We start from the raw sequence: 21,185 nt of genomic DNA, 5'->3' as shown, positions 1-21,185 counted from the left end.
TATATCATTATCATTTGAAATATAATCAGCAATAAGAAAAGAAGAAGTCAATTTATTAATACAAAAATGTCCAAAATATAAACTTCTGCTATACAAAGATATTATATGTTCTAAATTATCATTATACATATAATGTAAAATATAACTAGCTTTCCAATCGAAATCCAATATTTTATTGTTTAAATTGATTCTTCTACAATACATTTGCCAAAAATAAGAGCATTCAATTAGTTTAACATTATCAAATGGTAAATTAAGGAAAATCAATAGTTGAATCTCTCTTGGTAAGTCCACTATCTGTTGCAATAATGTCATGACTCATCAATAATACATCACACGCTGTTTGATAAATCTACTAACTATTTCAACAAATGTCTTGAATTATACAACACACGCACTGCTGTCTAAAAAAGAATTTCCTCCTCAGCTTATAAAGAAACCTCAAGGCCGCATCACACGTTGCTTAATCACTCTAGTCATCCGCTTTATTAATATTAATGAAGCAAAAAACTCCGAAAAGGCAAACAACTACATACAAATGATCTCGCACAGCCGTGTGTGTTGTCACAGTCGTATCACGACTCACAGGTCTTATGACGAAAAGTTCTTACAACTCAAGGCCGAGGTCATCGGGCGACCTTGAAATCCAAGGTCATCAAGGTCAGTGACCGGCCTTGCGAGGTCAGTGACCGACCTTGCGAGGTCAGTGATCTTGCATTCCTGAGTGATGACGTCATGTGATCTAGATTGGCGTAGAAGAGACATTTCTTTACTACTCACGAGCTTCAGTCGTTCGCTCCCATCGGTACCGCTTCACTAATACATTTCCAGGGAAAGTTTATTAACTTTAATGTTATTCCAGCAACAGGCAATGAATCGTTCCTCACAAAGGTTTGCCTTCTACAAAAACATGTTGTCCTACGAGAGCCTATCTACCTACTCTAGTTAGCAATGTTTGCTATTGGTGTAATCGCATTTATTTGACAGAAACATTAGTTCATAGAAACTTACTCTTAAATACCCGCGGTGGTGTCCATTCCCTTATATTATACATCTATCCTTACATGTAGGTATATTCGACATTTTATATTAAAAGTACATTAATCTACTTTATATGTCTTTATAATTACTTGAAGCGAGCAATTATAATTGCATATGAATAAATGAGTTCATGACACATTCCGGAACCATTCAGCTGTTCTGTGCGAGTCATACAAAACAAAATATATTAAACATATATCTCTATATTGCCCTTTCTTATGATCTAGTACAATGACGATATTCCAATTCAAACATGATAATATTATTATTAGAACTATTTACCAAATTACTAACTAGTACATTAATCCTTATTATCTACCCATACTATAACTTACTATTGCAAAAACACTTTTTTTATAGATAATAACCTTACAAAGTGGATATTATTATAGGGACCCGAACTAAATAATTGTAATTATAAATCCACGACAAGGCTATTCTAGATATTTGACATCTTCCTACTCATTAACATAGACAAGTGAAACAAACTATAGTAGGACATTATAAGCGTAACCATGTACTACAGGATACAGATATTTTACAGTGCAAGAGGTGGTACAAAGTTTTGTAACTGAAGTTGTGCACAGCGGCAGTGTCTACGTGACAAAAGTAGCTGTGGTCAGCATTAGCCGTCCGGCCTCTCTGGTCACCTGACCTCTCGGGTCACCGGCCTGGCTCTGAGCTACTGGACTTTCCACCGGTGCTCTAAAACTTAGCATGAAATGACTTCGTTTTTCAACAAAGCTCTTATCTCTTAAATTTTATTCTTTACATACATCTAACTACCTTTTAACATAACTACCTCAATACCACACAAGAATATGTTAATAGCTAACTATACCCGAACAACTTATAAGTTACTTTGTATGCATTGACAAGTTAATACTTGATTATTTTTATTCTCCAAATTACAAACAAATTACAAAAGTAATTACTTAGTTCTTAACATTGGTTAGCATAACCATATACAACATTTGGTTTCGTATACGGTGTTACAATCTTAGAAACTAACTTGTCAACGCTTAATTCATAATTACGTTAATTATGTTAGTTAGCCACAGCTAACTTATCCGCTTCCTGTCTACACGGATAGCTTTCTGAAACCAAAATGTGGGAGTCAGCGACTAAGCTACAATCACACGGCACTCTCACGTGTAGTGCACCCAGGCTCTTACGCTCTGTTATCTTAACTGTAGTGTTCGAAGTGTATCTGCACACAAACTCTAAATGTTCAACAATATGGGTTAGTACATAGGTGAAGTCGTCTATCTGGGTGATAAGTGGCACGTCACCTGACACACATGAAAATACACATAGTGAGCTCAGCTCTTGTATGGTCGCACTCATAAATGTTTTTCTAGGGCAACGTGAACCGGACACAGCGTCACCGGCGTATCTAGGGACATAGCATAGTGGATTAATATTCGGCTGACAGTGCTGCAAGGCTGCTCCCTGTATCACCACCATACTGTCTTCACTGTTAACCAAAAATGACGTTTCCTGCTTAATGGTACAAGTCTGGTTATTCCACGCGAAAGGTATTATTAAAGGGGTATACAATCTCCATTGGGACGTAAGTTTCTTGATTGGAATCTGCAAATTTATTAAGATTGAGTTACCAGAAATTACACAATCAGCTATTTCTAACTTGAGGTATTTAGACACTTCCTCCACTGGTATCGCTAGGTCATAGCTGTCCGCTTTTAATGCAACTGTTAATTTTGTTAAATCCTCTCTTAGCTTATCTGCAGTTATTATAGAATTCGGGATCTTCCCCTCTCGACATTGACTCAATATCTCTAGGCGTGTAACAAGTTGTAACAATTGTAACTGACGTACTGTATGGTGCGCGCTCACCTGTAACAAACTACTTCATTGAATTAAATCGACTTCAGCTACGGTTCCTACTTCCTCAAGATGTCTTTGGGGTTGTCCTGGGTCTTCGGGAACCTCACTAACTGATATCAGCCTTGACTGACTTCTTGTTTTTACACCAAACTTGATGTTTGGGGACGACATACGATTGCTCCACCCTATCACGAATTAAGATTTAAATAAAAACAAAATCAGAACAAAATTAAATCAAAACAAAATTGAATCAAAACAAAATTAAAATCACAATCACAATCCAAATCAAATCAACAATTTAAGTATACATATTCCCCTGAACACAAGGGTTATTCAAAACACCACAACATTTCAATGCCGCGACAGTCGTCGTACCAATTGGGTTTGACCTGGCCTACCCATGGACAAGCTCTCTTTTTTTTTTTAAACCACTTTATAAAAACACAAACTATTTCTCAAAATTATTCTATTCACCAATAAAAAGAAACAGCTTTGTTTACATCACGGGTAGGTTGTCTCCCTTACCGGTACCTTGGTTCGACGCACTGTGGCTGCTAAGTAGGCTACTCTTACAACAACTACAAAATTATGTTCAGCTTACAAGCTACGAGAAAACAAATAAAATTATTTACTCCAAATTACACTTTGCTTTCAAAAGGTAACTACAATTATTTGGATCAAAAACTAACTTTCTCTCTTGTTCTTTCAATCTACATTTTTTTTCAACTTAATTTACTTAAAAAAACAATCCGAATTTTAAAAAGAAATATTCACTATTATATTATATTACTATTAAATATTATATTACTAACCTGGGATCGTTAATCCGTCTTTGGTTCTGGATCACCTCAGGATACCCGGCTGCCTCCACCAATTTGTCACGCCTCCTGCTCAGCTGGGGCGAAGGGGGTGTACTCAGGAACCAAACGCAGCTCAGATTACAGCAACTTTATTAACTTAAACAACAACACTTTCTGAACCCACGGACACCACGCGTCACGACCATCACTAGGCTAAGCCCTACACTAGATCGGCCCTCAGGGAGCTCGGACGTCCGCTCGCGCCGGAGTCCTCTCACGTACGCACCGCCTCGGGCGCTCACCTTGCTGACCTCCCCCTCCAGTACTTCCAGACGGCGGGAACATGGGCCCCGACGTCACAATGTATTACAATGAAAAATATGTTATAGAAAATAGACCAATTTATGCTAGTGATACAATAAAATGTTTGAGGAATATTTTTTGTGAATATTTTTAGTATCTAAGTTCTACATTAGATACTTAGTTTTTTAATTTAAAAATAAATGTGGATAGTTCAGATTTACGCTTACCACTGTAGCTCCCAAATATAAATTCGGAGAGGCCTGTATTTTTAGAAGTGGTAGCAGACAGCTGTTGACATTTTTAAACACTCAACATTAAACGATGTTGAAGCTGTTACTGAACACATTACTGCATATCCTCTACGTCTTGCAAGCCATCTTACGTGACTAAACCCCGTTTACCCAGACGTGTATACGTAATGTGTGAAGTCGCTAAAGAGAGAGTACCCAGGCCAGGAGTAGAGCGGCTTATAATACACACAACGGTTGTTGTTGTGGACATAACAGTTACAACGTTGAAGCAGAGGACGAAGAATCAGACCATATTTCCAATTCACAATACTCTAACAACAGTTATAACGCTTCGCTGTTACTACAATACATTGAAGTTAAATATACGCTATTATCTATTTGAAATAAAATAGAGAAAAAAATTTTTCTTTCATTATTTTTGCTGAGTACTATCTTTAGACTTTTGAAATTAAAAACTCTTTTAACTAAATAAATTACCTTAGTATTTAGTCATTATTATTATAAATCAATCTCTTACAAACAAAACATATTATTTCATTACGATACTAATATATAGTTTATAGTTAGGTTTAATATGTAGTTAACATATTTACTATTTCAAAACTAACAGGTAATGTGTTTTAGAAAATAGACTGCTTTAACTTCTGTTGTTAAAGTTGTACCGAGGTATATGAAACATAAACACATAAAAGAATTACACATAATGAAGAAGATGCCTATTAAAATTATTTGAAGTAAAACAATAAAGTCTAAATTTTAAATTTAACCCTTTAGGGTAAAGCTAATATCAAATGCATTTGAAACTGCCTTAAGGTCATTCAGTATTATGGGGTTTAATAATAATAGCAGTTTGTAGTACATGCAATTTACAACTAAAGCACTATACAGTTTATGTACGCGTTGTGTCTACATTATTCCTTATCGTATTAGAATTGCGAGAACTTGGATAGTGTGGCCATTTGTATTTAAAAGCTCAGGACAGTTTTAAATGTGTTGTAATTCTTGATTATTGTAATGAAAATAATTTAAAAAACACTATAAACCTGTTTATATTGCTTGCAGTAGCCAGAATTTGCAATTGAAAATGTTAAATAACGGAATGTGGTTTGAAATAATTATTTCTAAATACCGTATCATAAAATTACAAAACTAATGAATATGAAGTGTATCTAAACAGAGTTTTGAGGTTACACCAGGAATAAACTACGTTGGTGTTCCGCTAGCAGGTTTACAATCAACATTGGACTTGGTAAATAAAGATTTCCAAGGCCAGCCACAGTGGAGGAGGTTGGATTGTCTGCAAGCTGGCTTGTCTGATGTCTGGCGCTGAACTGAAACACCGTCAGTTCTTCAGTAGAAACTCGTAAAATAATGTTTAGATATCTCGGTGAAATATTTAATTTATTTGGCTCATAATGAAATGTGGAAAGTGATCGTGAGAAACTAAATAACACCTAATGTATTTTATCAGTGATTACTTCATATTATACAGGGAGCGGCAAAATGAGCTGACGGTTTTATAATGTAAACAACTCAAACGTTTAAAGTGGTACAAAGTGTTTTATTGCAGATTTCAGATTGGTATTTATGAACATTTATAAAAATAACCAAAAAAGGGCGAGTTGATCCGTTTAAGATTTGAATATAACGTCTTTCAAATGATGTCCGTCTTTGGCGATGCATTCTTCCAATCTTGCACTGAAATTGTCAAACACTTTCCCTAACATTTCAGGAGAGAGGTTCGCTATTTCTTAGCGTATGGTTTCCTTCAGTTCATCCAATGTGCGGGGTTTGTTTGTGTATACTCTAGATTTCAGCAGTCCCCACAAGAAGAAGTCACAGATGCTGAGATCCGGGGAGCGAGGTGGCCACGCAATGTCCCCGAAACGCGAGATGACTCGGCCACGAAACTTGCCTCTTAAGAAGTTGATTACCACATTGGCTGTGTGGGCAGTTGCCCCATCCTGCTGAAACCAAATTCTGTGGCGGTTGAAACGATTTATGCGTATTTCGGGGATCAGGAAGTTTTTCAACATAGTCAGGTATCGTTGTGAATTGACGGTTACAGTTAGACCGTTCTCTTCAAAAAAGTATGGGCCTATAACACAATTTTTTTGTTACGCCACACCACACAGTGACCTTGGAACTGTGAAGAGGTCGTTCATGCAGTTCTTCTGGATTGTTTTCTGACCAATATCGTAAATTCTGCTTATTAACATAACCATTCAAATGAAAATGAGCTTCGTCGCTCATAATGAGAATTTTTTCATCTGTTGTCGATGTGATCATTCCATGTAAACCCTCGATTTAGGTGTATTACAAGGAATTTACTTCTGTAGATTTCTTCCAGACTTAAATCTACCAACATAACAGCAGGACCAAATTCTGAGTCTGCCGTCCGCAGAGCAAAATTCATGACATTTGACTTTAGTGTTTGTTTTGAGAACGAGGCTGTTAAAATATTGATTTCAATTGTTGATCTCAACAAAAGTCTGTTTTTCCAAAAGAGATTTTGATTTTCCACTGAAACAGAGAGTTGTGTCATCAGCATACTGTACAACTTTCCGTGCATTAGTGATGACCCAATGTCATTCATATAATTGAGAAGCAAAGTTGGACTGAGAATTGGGTTTACGTTTTCGCTTATGGATAGATCGTACTCGAAACGCACACACTACATTTGTTACACTATTAATTACACTTTCACGCAATAGTTTAATCGGATCATTATGTAATTGAAAAACACAATTATTATACAGTAATAGTCCGCTTTTTGTCACGCCTTGTGCCTGATGGTCCATGTTCTTATGCTCTCAAAATCGTCATTAGGTCTTCGATATTGTACCATTTTACTGGCACATAAAGGGTTAGCTTTGACATTTAAATTTTTCTGAAGGTTCAAAAAGAAAAAGAAAATCTTCTGAAATAAATAAAGTTCAAACTAAAATAAAACTTATTTTTGAAAATAATTACTGGTTTTAAAATTAAAATAAAAACTTCTTGATGACTTTTAAATTCAAACTTGTAATATATTCGTCACTCCAAAAATGTAGAAAGTTCTTACAGCTTGTCTTTTATTCAATTTTCAAAATTCAAAACTTTCACACTCTAATCTGATCTGGCAATTCTTCACTTTAATTTATCTTCAAAATTCAATTTTATTTTGTTACTAATTTTCTTTACTTTACTATATTACTTCTTTTCAGTGTTAGTATTTTTTACATTGCTGAAAGCATGTGTAACAACCACAAAACTCTTTTAGTATTTTTACATAAAATTTTATATACATGTGCTCACTGCACAAAAAAGTTTTATATAAAATGTAATTTAATTTTTACAATATTTCTTTCCCTACAATTATTCAAAATAACTAAGAATGAATATTGACTGGACTCCAGTTAATAAGTTCACTTACCCGCAGGTTCGAAGACGATTAGGAAAAATATAACTCTAAGCACTTTCACTACTCGTTACTATTACTTCCGATCAACTGAGATGGGAGGTACGGCACGTCTACCTCATCTCACCTCTCAATTTCGTTATCAAACACTGCCAACTGCGATGCCCGACTCGCTGATAGAAGCCTCTTTTGTACTGTCCAGTCCTTATCATTATTATGGGCCTACTCCTTCACAATTACCTTCGCTTTACAATTTAATACAATCGGTACAATATCATTTATGGTTATCTCTGCATCATAGGATAGATTCAGCTGAACGTCATCAGCATTGATACACATAATCCAATTGCAAAAATGATGTTTTTTTAGCAAATTAATTCTGTATGAATATGCCAATCCCTGTAGCCATATTTAATATACTAACTGTAACATAACTATATTAATATGTTTCACAATAGCTTCAATGGTTTTCCTTTGGGCCTGATTATAATGTAATAATCTCTAAATTGTAATTCAAATGCGTAAACATCCTGGAGGAATGTTGAAAAAGACTTTTATCCATTTTCCGATCTTGGGGGTAACGGCTGTAACTGAAGTTTTTTTATTAAAAAATATCACAATCTAAAATCCATTTAGCCACCAAAAGGACGAAAACCCAAAGTACTAAGCATGACAAACGACATGTACAAAATTAATTTTTTGCTATAGCTAAAATGTATTAACAATACAGGACAGTCAAAGAGATGCTCGAGGTGAGAAGTCATGGTTCACTGCCATTATCTGGTGATTAATGCAGTGTTTCCAAACAACAACAGAACATTGTTTACAAAGTATCCCGCAAGGCAAAGCTTCGACATAGCTCGTGTTTGTTATGGTAGTTAATACTCAGAGATAAACACGCATTGTTTACAAACTCATTTTTGAATGGTTTTATGAACTTACAACGTTAATGGTTGTTCAGGTGTTAGCCATACTAAACTATGGATAATAGTAACAAACAAACAAACATAAATACAAAATAGGGTGATATAAATTTCACAATTTACTAAACAATTTTGTAAATTTATGAATGTATCTGAAGTGATCTACTAATATGTATCTATTGAAAGTTACTCCGAAACTATGCAAACACGATTAAATTCTGTAAATATTTCCGCTAAAATATATACTACTTGTAATGAAAGAAACAGCAGGCAACCATAAATCGAAAGCTTCTTAAATCTTAAACGTGGATACCGAAGTTATAATTGTTTTCCACATTTCAATTAAGCCGGAAACAATAATGGCTTTTGTAAAGAATCGATTCATGTATCAGTTCTTTCCTCCAAAATATATATTCAATATTGCTTCCTTCTCTCCGAATGATTAACACACGTAACATGTATATAACGAGAATCTGTATTTTCCGTCATAATTATACCAGAAAATATAATGTAGGTATAGGTATTATAGGCATTCTCAAAACACCTTGTCCATATTTAAAAGAATAAATATATTACCAATAAATATGGTGCTTACGATGTCTCTTGAAATTTAAATTAATCAAATCAATATTTAAGCTAACTAAAGCATTTAAAACAAAAGGAAATGACAAATATATAGATATTTCGTGGCCCAACCTCTGCTGCTTACATGTTTATTGCACACGCTGTCATAACTTCAGTATCGTAGTGTGAGATAAGAACACAACATGTCACATTTGTGATACTGAGGGTGGTTTCATCTTAATACAAAATTCTGGAGATATTCCGTTTAATAATACATATATCATAAAAAATGTTTCGTATGTCTACCAATTAAATTTCACCAGTGTTACCGATTACGACTTATTAATATTAAAAAGATTATTAAGCTATTTAGTATTTTACAATTATTACTTCAACTCCACTATATAAACTTTACACACATTTATAACTATTAATACTGTAAGAGTAGTTAGCTCCCATTTGTTATTAAGTAAAATAATAAACACAGACTGTACTATGATGTAATCAGATTAATTATAACGTTGGATTAATTATCTGTACTGATCGGAGTTGAATACGGTCGTCACAGATAAATCCTGTTATGCCTTAGGTAATTACTTTCATACATAATAACCACATGTTCACTATAACGCCCTATTATAACCCTACAAAGTATGGGCTTGCCTCAGTGCTAACAACTGGAGTAAGCTGACTGTTATTATATAACAGCATTACTAATTAAACTATATTGTAAATAAAACATAACCTGGAACATCACACATGCTCACGTAATATGGCTCTAGATGCAGATTGATATTGGTTAAACATGTAAATGTTAGTTGGGCCGCAATTGCGGTCGATAGTGACTGCGGTCCGCCGAATATAGCCTCTTACAATATTTAGAGATTGTCTGAGCTGCCTTAGTGCTAACATACTGTTGGCAAGTTTGGATAACACACACACGGAGAAGCTACTGTACAAGACTCTTACAATATTTAGAGATTGTCTGAGCTTCCTCAGTGCTAACATACTGTTGGCAAGTTTGGATAACACACACACACACGGTGAAGCTACTGTACCAGACTCTTACAATATTTAGAGATTGCCTGAGCTGCCTCAGTGCTAACATACTGTTGGCAAGTTTGGATAAAACACACACGGTGAAGCTACAGTACCAGACTCTTACAATATTTAGAGATTGCCTGAGCTGCCTCAGTGCTAACATACTGTTGGCAAGTTTGGATAACACACACACGGTGAAGTTACTGTACCAGACTCTTACAATATTTAGAGATTGCCTGAGCTGCCTCAGTGCTAACATACTGTTGGCAAGTTTGGATAACACACATACGGTGAAGCTACTGTACCAGACTCTTACAATATTTAGAGATTGCCTGAGCTGCCTCAGTGCTAACATACTGTTGGCAAGTTTGGATAACACACATACGGTGAAGCTACTGTACCAGACTCTTACAATATTTAGAGATTGCCTGAGCTGCCTCAGTGCTAATATACTGTTGGCAAGTTTGGATAACACACATACGGTGAAGCTACTGTACCAGACTCTTACAATATTTAGAGATTGCCTGAGCTGCCTCAGTGCTAACATACTGTTGGCAAGTTTGGATAACACACATACGGTGAAGCTACTGTACCAGACTCTTACAATATTTAGAGATTGCCTGAGCTTCCTCAGTGCTAACATACTGTTGGCAAGTTTGGATAACACACATACGGTGAAGCTACTGTACCAGACTCTTACAATATTTAGAGATTGCCTGAGCTGCCTCAGTGCTAACATACTGTTGGCAAGTTTGGATAACACACATACGGTGAAGCTACTGTACCAGACTCTTACAATATTTAGAGATTGCCTGAGCTGCCTCAGTGCTAACATACTGTTGGCAAGTTTGGATAACACACACACGGAGAAGCTACTGTACAAGACTCTTACAATATTTAGAGATTGTCTGAGCTTCCTCAGTGCTAACATATTGTTGGCAAGTTTGGATAACACACATACGGTGAAGCTACTGTACCAGACTCTTACAATATTTAGAGACTGTCTGAGCTGCCTCAGTGCTAACATACTGTTGGCAAGTTTGGATAACACACATACAGTGAAGCTACTGTACCGCGATCCGCTTATTAGTTTATAATAATCTAAACACTCGGTTACGAGTATTTAGTTGTTGTATAACCTACAAGTATAAAAGTTAGAGAAAATTAAGTAAATCATTTTTTAACGCCTAAATACAACTTCTCTCTATTATTTTATTACTTCTAAACACATCTGACCTTAGAACTGTAATTAGTATTGACAAAAGACTAAGTGGGAGTTTTTTATTTACCACCCAATTTTATCCTAACATAACCTAACCTAAGGTTACATAACATAACCTTGCTCATTAATGCAGATAAACAGAGTTGCTCCAAAATATCAATGTTTTGGTGTCAAAGTAATTACAGAATACGTGGTTATTTCAAAATTGGGTTGTAAATATTGTGAAATATATTTATTAATTGATATTAACTACTGGTAATCCAATACTGAAGGAGAACTATGACAATACACGAAGAGAATATCAGGGCGTAAATCGGAATTCCCATGTACATATTTTAAGTATATTTAATAAATCAGGACTACACACAAAGTATGTCTATTGGTCCATATTTCACTTAAAAGATTGATTACTTTCATTCCAATGGGTTTTATTGATTTACTTACTTACATTACCAACAGCAATGCCTTTTAAGGAATATTATATGGTTATCTTGATAAGGTCTCCAAACAACGCTGCCATATTCCAAGACTTGAAGTACGAAGAATTTATACAGCAGGACGATAGATCATGCAGACAACCCACTTTTCGATACTCTGACAATGAGATCAAGAACTCTACTAGATCTACCACAGATAACTTCCACGTGTAATTGACAAGACAAAGTAGAAGTAAGATGGATACCAAGGTCCCTTATGTCACCACATCTTTCCAGAAAGACTCCATTCGAAGTGTAGTTGTTAAAAATGTGTGGTTACTTCTGTTGAACGTTATTACTATACATTTACCAATATTTAGAGACATTTAGCTGATTTAATACCAATGTGCAACATGATCAAAACACTGTTGAAAAAAACCACAGCTGAAGGTGATTGTATTGGGGAGAACAGTTTCTTCTCGTTATTAAAACCACACAAACTAATCTAACTGTTAAAGACCTTTTCTGCTAATTGCACCGAAAACAAAAATGTGTATTTGTGTACTAGTTAAGGTAACCAAACACTATCAGTATCACAATCCTAGCCCAACTCACACGATATATGGTAAACGTGTCAACATACAGAGTGTCAACAGGTCAACAGATGACTGCGGGATGTGGCGTATACAATAAACATGTTCACAGCAGACCTTACACTCGGCGAGTAATCATGCTTGTGTCGGTTTTGTTGCTACGGGAGGGTAAGTAATGCAATAGTTCTGCTTTTATTTTATTATTTTATAACCTGGTTTATATATCTGTAATTTGCAGTCACCTGCAATTGTCTAACTCGTGTTGCTTTTTATATTTATATTTTTCTGATTGCTTCTGTACCGCTGTTAATTGAGTGAAAGATATTAATCATGTTTGAATTATAGTATTATTGTGATCCTTATGGTGATTGCTTTATTTGTTTATCGAACAAAATGTTGATTTTCTTTTTAAAGGTGGAAAAGTTTACAATAGTTCTTAGAATAAATTATATTGTTTTTATATTATTAATAAAATTGCTGTAGTTCAAATGCTTTCATCGTTCACATGTATACAAATTTTATTTATATACTGTGTACGTATTAAACAAAATAGTATTTAGTTTTTTGTATGTTGAACTTGATTATTGTAATTAGTACTATTTTTAGTAAATACAAAAAGGTAAAATATTTTGTTTTGTTTTGTTTTTAAGCTTTTTAATTTGTTTAGTTTGAAGATTATTACATTGAAATGTATAAGGTTTGGCATAAAAGCACATTTTTTGTTTTTATTTTTTGTTTGATATATCACAGTAACGTTAATTATAAACTAATTCTCCTGAACTCATTTAATTTTTAATAGTTACAAGTAATATGATGGAACCCATACATAGGCTAAGTAGTAGCCTTAGGGGCCCTATTATTTTCCTTTTGGGGTCAGCCTGGATCTTAGAATATGTATAATTAATTTTACTATTCCATTGTTTTGAGATTTAAAAATTTTAAATATGTGTTGTAAAGTACGACTTCATGAGGAGAATAAAGATATTTATTTATTTTTTATTTATTTTCTAATGTATATGTATCTAACATTATATATATATTAAATTTTATATTGTATTTAATTTATTTCTTATTATTGCGTTCTTCTTTATTATTGTAATGAATTTCTGCCATAAAAAAACATGACAATTAAATTAAATATATTTTGATCATAAGGATTATTAGACTTTCCAAGTATACTTTTTACTTCTCTACGCCAATAATTCCAAAAAACAAATCTTAGCTAAACCATTGCTTTTTAAATATTAAAAGCTACACGCACAGATTCAGAGGCCTATAATTTACAAAAGCTCTGAATGTTTCCAACTTAACTAGGGAATGTGGAAAATCAATCGAAACTTCGGCACTTTGCGCTAAAAGCTTTTCCAAGCCTTCTATTTGTGAAACTTGTGATTTTAGCTTCTCTGTTTCCACCTTTAATACGAACAGTATGAAATGGCCAGTGAATGATATTTAATGATGATCACAAAGTAAAATATTTCAACCCAACTCTTTCCTGGCATATCTATTTTATAAGAAAGTATGCATTACGTAGTATATTAGTTGACTTAAAAGCTACAACACTAAGATACAACAATTATACGGTAATTTTTTCGAAAGCCTTAAAATGCTGAATAATCATAAACTAATAAATCTTAAGTGAGGCATAAATTAAACCGTAGTTCCAAGACAGTACATCATACAATTTAAGCACTGTTGGGAAACAATAAAATAGTCTTAATTCAGGAATATATATTGAATATGAGGTTATAATTTTGATCCCAGGCTATGCGGAAAGTGAACACTAAAATTTGGGGAAAAACCTAAAGATATCTATGTATTTATTGTAAGTACAAATAATTTTCACTGCGTAAAAATAAATTACATATTACTTTAATTATTATTCCCTTATAAATAACCGAGGAGATGCAATGATTAACCATATATATATATATATATATATATATATATATATATATATATATATATATTGTATATTCTTGCATACGAGTTAGATATGAGCGGTATTGTTTATGAAATATTATTTTCAAACACATTTGGATAGCTCTAATATTAAATAATTAACTATAGTATATAATTATGTCTCAGTTCGTGTGCGTGCGCGTGCGCGAGCGCGCGATATGACTTGTTCTGGTCCTTCAGCTATATTCTCCAGTTGATAGCAGTTAAGTATTGGTTTAAGATTCCTTAATAGCTGTCAGTTGTTATCTGTCTCTTATCTCTAGTCTCCACGATAATCTAAATACGGGTTCAAACTTGTCCAGTACAGTATAGACGTGCCTTGGCTGTGGGTGTTTTATGAGTTGTAATATTATTTTGAGGCTCCATCGTAAAGGAACCATTTTAATCTATAAATATACACGAATATGTTCAATTTTGGAAAGTTCATTGTCAAGTTCCGAATTGGAACTCTACACTTAACTTAAAATTTGCTGGACTGCAATCTTATATTATATCCGGCTTGTCCACGCGCGGGTGTGGCACATTTTACGAAAACATAAATAAAATGTTGGAAATGTGATACGTGCAAAAATTAATTAGCTTCCGTACAAAGCAATGAAGATAAGGGGGGAAATGCGCAAGAAGGAATATCTAAAATGATGGTCTTTAATCTACAATAAGGAGGAGTGCTAGCGTTAATATCAGTCATGACACCCCGAGGGACTGACAAAGATAATGTTAAAAAGTTTAATATATATATTAATTTTGAGTTTACTTTATTATCCTATTATCACGCCCTATATCTCTTCCGCAGTATAATAAAAGTTGCGTAGTTCCAGGTTGTATCTGTACGAGTGCGTAGTTTGACCTTGCTCACAAGTCCTGTTGTACTATTATTATATTACGGTTAAACTGTAGAGGACTTTGACAGTGTTTCTGACAATAGTAACTGTAGAGGAGGACTTTATACGTATTAATGCCGATTGTCGTCGAGGGTCATTAAAAAGAAGGTTAAGAATATCGTTTGTTATCCGTATTTAATTTTCTGACAGCACGTTGTCAGGAAGGACAGCACGGCGACGCTAACCAGAATACTAAAACCAGTTATTTGTTTGATCGATAAATACATTTTATTTTATTGTTTGAATCTATTTATCCCCTAATACTCCAATTTATAGTAAAAATATTGGATACCATGTTCTTGTTGTACTTAAAATATATGTACTCACATTTTATTTAAATTATTTAAGTAACTTTTTAGGAAATGTTCACAAAAGCTACATGCTCAAATGTATGAAGTATTTAGCACCCTTAAAAGACCTTACCTTTAGTTACATCAAAATGTAAACCCTTAAATCAAATTATTTAACAAAATGTATAATTTTAAACATAAATCTTACAAGCACAATTTATTCCTTTAAGGTTTCTTCTGTAAAGTACGCATAGTTTATTTATAGTAGAAGTTCTACTTTCTTCAAGTCCTTATTGTTTTTTTTATGTTATGTAACTAGCAATCATACTGAGAAAAGTAAATGAGTCTTAGGTCTACATTGTAACTTAAATTTCGATATATCGAAACACTTCAAGAACAAAATGAACCGAACGAAATTATTTAATATTTGCTTATTTAATAAATTCAAGATGAACTTTCCCAGGACAGCCACCTATCAGGACCTTATGCTAAAGGTGATGATTTAATTATGACCACCACACTACATCACTTACTGGTAAATATGCATATGTATAGCCAACCTTTCATAAACACTTTATACGCTAAAGGAATGATCCCGAACACTGAATCATCCTATGATATGTACTGTGTACTGTATTATTTAATGTTTCCTTATGTGATAACGTCAAGATGAAAGTGGCCAGGACAGCAAAACCTATCAGGACCTTTATGCTAAAGTTGGTGATTTAATTATAACCACTACATTACATAACTTACTGGAAAATATCCATATGTATAGCCAACCTGTCATAAACACTTTCTTACGCTAAAGGAATAATCCCGAACACTGAATCATCCTATGATATGTACTGTACTGTATATGTATACTGTAATGCCGCATATCTATACAGTGTTTTTGTATTTTCAGTTTTCTTGAGTTCATTTCATAGAATTTGAATTTAATCTGTTATTTAAGTGTCCCGTAATCATTACAGTAGAACGTTCGCCATTATCACGTGTAATGAGATCTTAGCTGTGATAAATGCCAGTTAATATTCTGTTCAGTACTTCTGTACGGCCAACCCCATTAAAGCGTTGGGTCACGTCTTTTGTATTGGGTTTGAAATTTCAGTCGCACTCGATATCTTTGCTCTTAGAACCCTACTTTGCTCTTAGAGTTTCTTTATTCTGAATTAGTTGTTTCCCACAGCTTCACACGCTTTTCTTAAGTTTTCCCGTGTATGAGCACTTCTGGTTCAATTGAATTATATTTCGCCGATGTAGAGTTTACTTTGTTGCAACGATCAAGAAAATCTGTCAAAAGTGTATGTTTATGGCCATTGTACAAGTACATGCACTTTATTATGAAGTGTTCTACCACTCAAGCTTTAAGTTCAACGAGAAATTTATTTTAAAGACAAATATATACATAAAAGCTTAGCGCCTTTAAAAATTGTTTGGATATTTGATATACGTAACTGTCTCGTAATTACAGTTTATAATGTGCAGGCGCTTCGATAACTTTTATATTTTGCAGCGCCGCCTTGTAGTGAGTTATATAAATCGTCATAGCATATAGGCTACACCTTCTACGTAGGAAAATGCATATACATAAAATACCATATCGAAACACTTCAGGAAGAAAATTAACCGAATGAAATTATTTAATGTTTGCGGGTAAAGTCATGTAATATTTTACAAGTAATGTGTACTTTATTATAAAGTGGTCTCACACTCAAGCTCTAAGTTCAACCAAAAATTTATTTTAAAGAAAAATATACATTAAAACATAGCACCTTCAAATAGTGTTTGGCTATTTAGTGTACGTAACCGTCTCGTAATTGCAGTTTATATTCTGGAGGGGCTTTAATAACTTTTATATTTTGCAGCGCCTCCTTGTATTGAGTTACATAAATGGGCATCGCATATAAGCCTTCTACGTGGAAACATACAATACATACAAAACAACATGTTTCCTTTTTAGCCTTATGATCACTTTTCATAAATTTAAGCATTGTCAAGTTAACATTTGTTTTCTCTCAAAATGTACTTTTGCTGATTATTTTGCAAGTACCCATAAATTGTAATCAGGAATAAATTGTGTATGTAATTGTAAATAGTAGATGAATGGAAACGTTGTAAAACAAACATAGATCCTGTCTTAATTGTCGCACTTATCTTACAATAGAGAAATATAGTTTATAGTATGCTATTACCTCTAGCTTCCAAAGATAATTTAGAAAAGTTTAACAAATAATAATTCCGAGTTTACTTTATTATCCTATTATCACACCCTATATCTCTTCCGCAGTATAATTAAAGTTGCGTAGTTCCAGGTTGTATCTGTACGAGTGCGTAGTTTGACCTTGCTCACAAGTCCTGTTGTACTATTCTTATATTACGGTTAAACTGTAAAGGACTTTGACTTTGACTGTGACTTGCAACGATTAAATAAATGAATATTCAGAGCTTTTTTTGAAAAAAATATCATAAAACTAAAAGCATTTAGATACGAAATCACATATGTAAAATTAGACACCTCCCATTATTCTACGGGTCGTAAATGTGTTTGAAGTTTGACATTGTTCTTATAGGACTGAAATCAAAAGGACACATTTCAGCCGGATTTAAATGTAGCGGAAAAAATTAAAAATATAACCATTTTAAGATATTATGGTTGTTCATATTTTTTTATATTAACATGTGTATATAATGGTGTGTTATAGAAAGATTATTATTAAAATAAATTAGTCAATAAAAAATCCTTTACAAGATAAAAGTTTATACATTTGGAACTCTAATTACAATGTTGTACATTATTTCTACTTAATAATTACACTGTACGTATTAAATGTTTAAAATAATAATTTGTACAGTTTCAGCCAATCCCATCTATCAAATAAAGTATTTAAACATATATTTCTATAACTCTTAACAGCAAACTTTTTTTCGAATACATACTGATTTAAAGTTATATATTTATATTATGTATTTTGTAATCACTATTTTGATGTCCTACGTTCATTCGCAAAACTCTCGTAAAACATTTAACCTAAAAGTTACACTGAAATAGATTTCTTCAGGCGAATATGTGTTTCAAATTATTTTTAATCTCATTAGAGACAATCTTAGTGGCTTGACAACTACGGATTGTAAATACATAACCTTAAATCAACTTCAAGGATGACTATCAGCTGTTCAAATAACGCAGCTACGGCCGGAAGGGTTGATTCAAAGGAAAGAAACTAAACTGATGAAACTAACAACAGGGAAGGAATGTTTTGGTGATTATCGGTTTTCTAAAGTTACATGGGCAACTTTATTTAAGACCGTGCAATCGATTATGGGTTCGAAAAGTATTTTTTAACGTTAATTAAATTTATAGTTTTTTAAGGTAAGTTCATTGAGTACATATAGAGTACAAGCATTATTTTATCATTGCACGTTAAAGTACATACATTTAAAAGTGTGGAATTTAGGCACTTCTATAAACAGGACCAAATAAAAACGGCTGTATGTAAAAACGTGACAATTTTGTAGTATTTACATGAGTAAAGATTATTCCAAAAATTAAAATTAGTTGGAATAAAAGATCATTAATTTAGTTGGAAACGTTACCTCGAAAAACGTGGAGATATAACCACAATTAACACAGTTAATAGTTCTGTGACGTCAGTAAATTGTGGGGTAATCCAGGATAGCACTTTGGGACCTATCCTGTTTATGTACATAAATCCTTTTTCTAAAATTAGAAATTTACTTTTTTTCCGATAGAACGTGTGTATTTTTTGAGGATCCAGTTGGAACAAAGTTTTCCAAAATGCGCATAATGATATTTCTCAAAGTAATAAATGGTTTGATAAAAATGTGCTTTCCTTTAATATTTGTCTATATTTGTAATATAAGTCTAACCTTATGCCCATTAACCTGAGAGACAGCAGTGACACTTGTATTAATTTAATTAAACTACATAGTAACTTGGTACTGTGAATTTTAGTTTCTTGTAATGTAAACACTACATTTTAAGATCGTCGTTACATAAATCCATGTCTTACAAAAGGAGGCCGTCCATAAACCTGTATGCTTAAAGTGAGATATTCCTTAGCATCCCTGGAGTAATATTGATGCAGGTGCTGATATTAATATTCTAAATCGAAATGTGTTTGATGTTCTCTGTACTGCTGCCAAACTAGCCAACACTGATGTTAGGCTAACCCTTTATACTGGACAGAGGTCAAATATTTCAGGTAAAAGTACTTTAAATGTAATTTCTAAAAAAAAGAATCATTGTTTAGAATTGTATGTAATAAACACCAGGACGGCTTCATGCAGTTTAGGTTTTTCAGAATCAGCTGAACTTAACTTGATTAAGAGAGTAAACTTCTAAAGAAACTCTGATAAAGGCTTTGGGTTTCAATCAGATCAGAATGAAAGTGCTTGGCTTAGTCATAGATTATGTAAATGGTGGTTCTAACATTAATGGTATTTATATTATATAATGATAATATCATCATTTAATGTCTGGAATGGGTTTTATTAGAGGCTATCACAAAATAATCTTGAAAAAGATGTCGTACCAGTAGTTCATGCATCTAGGCAGGTACCTGTTACTATTAAGCCTAAACTTAAAAGTAAACTTGAGTCACTACAAAGACTTGACATTATCGAAAGGGTGCACTAGTCACAAGTAACTACGTTTTCGATTAGATTCCATAGAGTTCAATGCTGGTGTAAATAGACCTCATTGTCAAATACCGACCTTTGGAGAAATCTCAATCAAGATGGCAGGTTGCAAGTATTTCAGCACCTTACGTAGTAAAAATGGGTTTTAGCACATTAATCTAGACTTCAGATCTGACTACCCTTATCAAACCCTTTGGTAGATTTAAATTTCTTATGCTGCTAATGGGATATATTCCACATCTGAAGAGTTTCACCAAAGAATGAAACAGATTTTGATAGTTTAGGGTGAGTAGAGATTTATTTGCATCACTTAATAGTCTGGGGTCGTGATAAATCTCAATATTTTTGGGGTTGAGTTATTGATAAAATGAGGCCAGAAAACATAAAACTTGTTAAAGGGAAGTGTAACATTGTCATACATGAGTTTTCATAGCTGGGATTTAAATTTAATGAGAATGGTATTGACTTGGATAATAGTAAGGTGCGGCCACCTTAGTGATAAGAAGTCACAGGGATATTCAGGTTTAGTTACTCATATAAGTCCTGTTAGTTTAACTAGAGTAAAGAATATTGTAATTAGAGATAGTAAAGTATACTGTAAAATTTATTGTTGGAAATTAATGGTCTAGTAAATAAATACCATTAAATATTTGGCAACAATGGTGTGTAACGATTAATTACCCTATTGTATTGGTTTGAATTTAAATGGAACTGCTATTGTAATTCCTAGTTGTGTAATAAGTGAAATGTTACATGTTGAGAAGAATGCTTGCACCAACACTCTGCAAAGAGTATTGAAAAGTTGTCTGCGTCATAAAATGGCAAGTTGCTTTAACAACTTTACTAAAGAAAATTCAAACATTAATTAGATCTATAAAGCAAAACTTAGGATACTTGGGGCGAGTTTGGAATACAAGGTGAGTTTAGATACTCCTTTCAATAGTGTGAAGGAGGAAGAAGGTTGTGAGGTTTAGGCAAGTAAGAAGCC

The sequence above is a fragment of the Homalodisca vitripennis genome, chromosome X, assembly GCF_021130785.1.
Source record: "Homalodisca vitripennis isolate AUS2020 chromosome X, UT_GWSS_2.1, whole genome shotgun sequence".
NCBI classification, from domain to species: domain Eukaryota; kingdom Metazoa; phylum Arthropoda; class Insecta; order Hemiptera; family Cicadellidae; genus Homalodisca; species Homalodisca vitripennis.
The sequence above is the reverse complement of the archived record's forward strand: the minus strand, read 5'-3'. Positions refer to the sequence as shown.